Source organism: Larimichthys crocea, chromosome XII (genome assembly GCF_000972845.2).
Source record: "Larimichthys crocea isolate SSNF chromosome XII, L_crocea_2.0, whole genome shotgun sequence".
NCBI lineage: Eukaryota > Metazoa > Chordata > Actinopteri > Sciaenidae > Larimichthys > Larimichthys crocea.
The window spans coordinates 56,885-60,812 of NC_040022.1; positions in this window are offsets into that span (position 1 = coordinate 56,885).

The following is a 3,928-nucleotide window of genomic DNA, read 5'->3' on the forward strand; positions in this document are numbered from 1 at the left end:
CACCACTTCCTGGACTCTCAGTCATTGTTATTTCTGACTACCTTTGCTACACGTAGTGACTGTGACTTTCATGTATCTGTTTACTGTTTTGTTTCTGTGTTCATTTAAAAACAGGAACCACTGGGGCTCTAATTCCATAAAGCAATGAAGAGATGGCTACTCTACTCAGAGTCTTAACTCCTTCTGGTTTCCTCCCATCTTCCTGCCACCAGCCAACATCAGTCCATCTCCAAACTCATTAAAATGAAGCAATGTATACCTGTGACCCCCCCACATCTTATGTTGCATGTGTGTTGTGAGCACTTCCACCATAGAGTGATTTTTTTCCCCCCATTTTTGGAGTCCAGAATTTGTAAAAGTACTCAATATTTCACAAAAAAGTAAAGATTAAATCGCCTCAGATTTATCTTGAGACACATTGAGGATCTGACTCCTGGATTTCCTCTCTTAGTCCAAATGCAGGTTAGGTGAAGTGGAAGCTAAATACGTACATATTTTATCACAGCAGATGAACGCACAGGTGTTACTACAGCCAATGTGGCTGCAGGGTGTGCTGACTCACTGTTATTAATTTCACCAGTGAATTTCCTGCCATGAGAATGTGACAAAGACCCACTGACTGTGACTGTGAATCTGTTTATATGAGCTTAAAGCAGATCACTGATTTCATCTCCTCTCCTGAGTAGTTAGTAAAATCAAATTTTAATAGACACAATACGGATTGTGGCAATACTATCGAGTCCATCATCTTGACAAAGGGGATTATGTTTATTGTATTTGTTTCATCTGTTTCTGCTCTGTCGGTCGGTGCAGTTCCAGGTCACACACTCATGAATTGTGATGTCCTTAATCCCTCAACCTCCGCTCGACATTTTTATCTGGCAGGGGTCACCGGCTGTGATGACACTCTCTATCCAGGATTGTGAGCATGTGGTATTTATGATCATGAAATACTGTTGTGTCTTCTGTTGTTGTTTTTCTGTATTTTGTCTAATGTTGCAGTACTTTGCTTCCTTTGCTTTCCTTCTATTGATACCACATTGTTGTTATAGATGAGGTGTGGCAGTCAGGATGCTTATTTTTGAGTAAATGATGATGAGGCTTTGCTCCAATAGACGCTGGAACATCAGAGAGTTCTGGGAAAGAGACAATGGAACAGGAACTAAATTTATATCTCCTGTTTCTACTTTTCAAGGGCAGGACAGAGAGAGGGTGGCCACTGGTGGCATGGGCCTCCTGGGCCACTGTGCCTCCCTGTTGAATTGTTCTCAAAATCAGTTTCAGTCAATAATCAATGATAATTTTTACCCAGTTTAAAGGTAACTGGACTATTCAAACTATCACTTGCTCACCTACTAGTACACACCTACATCTGGATTTTTTTAAAAACTGTTTTATCTTTTACTGAAACATGATGGTTGAATAAAGTGCAGACTCTTCCTATAAGTAATCCCTGAACACAGCCAGGTATTACTGTGTTTTCATCAAAGAAGATCATGAACATAATTGGCATTTCATAACTCTTCCCATTCTGTGTGTGAGTGCGTAAATGAGACAGGTGTTACTACAGAATAGGATTCAAATGTGGTATTGTGGCTCTATTGTTGGATTTCTAGATATTGTTGCATAACATTTCAGAGCAAATCATCTTAGAGTGCTGAATAGCAGATGTTTACCTGGGCGTGCACTATGATAAAAAGCATCACACACACACGCGCGCATACAAAGAGATGCACGTGGTACTACGCAGTTTAAGTGGAAATCACAAACATTTCAGTCAGATGACGGAGAAGATGAAGCAGAGACAGGCTTAGCTGTCAGACATCCGTGAAGATCTCTTTCAGTATCATATATATTTTTAAAATATCAACAATTTACTGGAAATACTGACAAATTTTGAAGAGACTAAAGAAGGAGTGTTTCATCTTTTCAAGTGTTCTGTGAATGAAAAACCCAAATAGAAGCTGCGTTTCTCTGGATTTAGCTGATTCTATGTTGTCCTAGGTCATTTCTTGGATTTTATCTGTTGTGCTCTTTGGATGTTTGTGGAGTTTCAAAGCTTGCTACAGGACTGGAACCAGTCTGATATATGACATACAATCCTGCAGAGTCTCAGGTCAGTTTCCTCCACAGGTGTGAGTGTACAAGCTGTCTGGATACAGTGTTTTTTCAACACACCAGCTAGATCTGATTACTGAAAGTGTACTGTAGGTGTGACATTACAAACTGTGGATATCTCACTCCAAAAGAAGTTTGTCTGATCCTTGCATGTATTTCTGTATTTTGTTATTTTTGGGGACTTTTCTCTTTCAACTTTCCACATCTTCCGTGTTGTGACCTCTCTGTGCACCATGCCGAATAAGTCATTTCTGCAGGCTCGCTGTGAAGAGCCTTTAATGACATCGGACTGGGGCATTCCTCTAGTGCTGGCCCTGCTGTTGCTGGCATTGCTCTATGCCTTCCTCTACCTGCCTGCCACAGCTCAGCGAGCCCTGCTGGAGCAGGCCCTCAGCAGCAATAACACAACCACAGCAGTGACCACGGACGACTGGATCACGGATGAATAGGACAGATGGAAACAAATAGATGGAGAGCTTTAAAAACATGTAGACATGTGACGGCAGTCATAGCGGTCATCGATGTTGACCTTGAGTAGATAGTGAGGATTACCCTGCTCAAGTATTACCCTGAATACCCTGTCAAGTATTTTTGCTGTCCTGTAGGACAAAATGATAATATAGAGCAGACTGATTGAGTTGTTGTGGGAAAATTATGGATTCAGTGGATGGATTATCTGCACTCCCAATGACATCAAAGGACAATCTATGTATAAGTACCCCTGACTAAGTGACATATTTTATGGATATTTCATATTACAGATAACAGCAGTTCAAAACTGTAACTGAATTTTATATGATGATGATATTTTGGGGAGCTTTTTATACAATTCTCTGCCTGTATTATATATATTCTTTCAATCTTTAATAATCATACATACTTAATACATTTCTTTTTTGACAAATTCAGTGTTTTCTTCTCCCTGACATTTGGTCTGTTGTTATGTTAGTCTGTTAATGCAGTATCAAGCAGTTTAGAAGAGGCTCCTAGTGGGAGTCAGGACCCACAGGTTGGGAACCAGTGATTTAGATGACTAAATATTACTTAATATTTTGAGAGGAGAAGAAAGGTTTTAACCATTGTTGATTGCATATAGAGGTTAATAGAGATTAAATATTACTTGATACCGCTTTAAGGAGGTGCCAGTCCACCTGTCCTGTCTGATTGTCTAAATTTGTTTTAAAGATAAAAATGATACTGGAGCACACACAGTTAGTTAAGCATAAACAGGAGGAACAAAAACCACCTACCAGCACCTCTACGGATCGGTAATTAACACATATCCACAACTTATAATTTCTCCACCCTTTAAACAGATTAAACAAACCAGATACAATGTGTTACTAGCTGAGCTAACTAACTGAGATGTCTTTCATTAAATAATGGAGAGATTTAAAAGTATGCAGCGTCAATCTTCTCATCTAACTCACAAATAAGCGCATTTCCCCAAATGTCTTGGTATTGTTTTAAAACTACTACGATATGGTGTTTGTGTAATGTATAATATTAAACAGATATTAAATGTTTTTTCAGCTCTCTTCTGCCCTGTTTGCTTGTTTCTTTCCATGAATTCAAGACAGTGAGAGTAACTTACATTTGGCTTTGTTACAAGTCATAGTACTATCACAGTATTTTAATAGGACTGAAATTTTGTAATTGGAATAAAAACATTGATCTCTTAAGTGGGTAGACTGGGGTAATAAGAAAATACGATTTTGTCTTATTTACTGAATAGGCATATTCCCTAAAATGTTAAACTATAGCCGTGTATCCATGCAGGCAAACTATTCAGAAAGAGACATCTCACTCG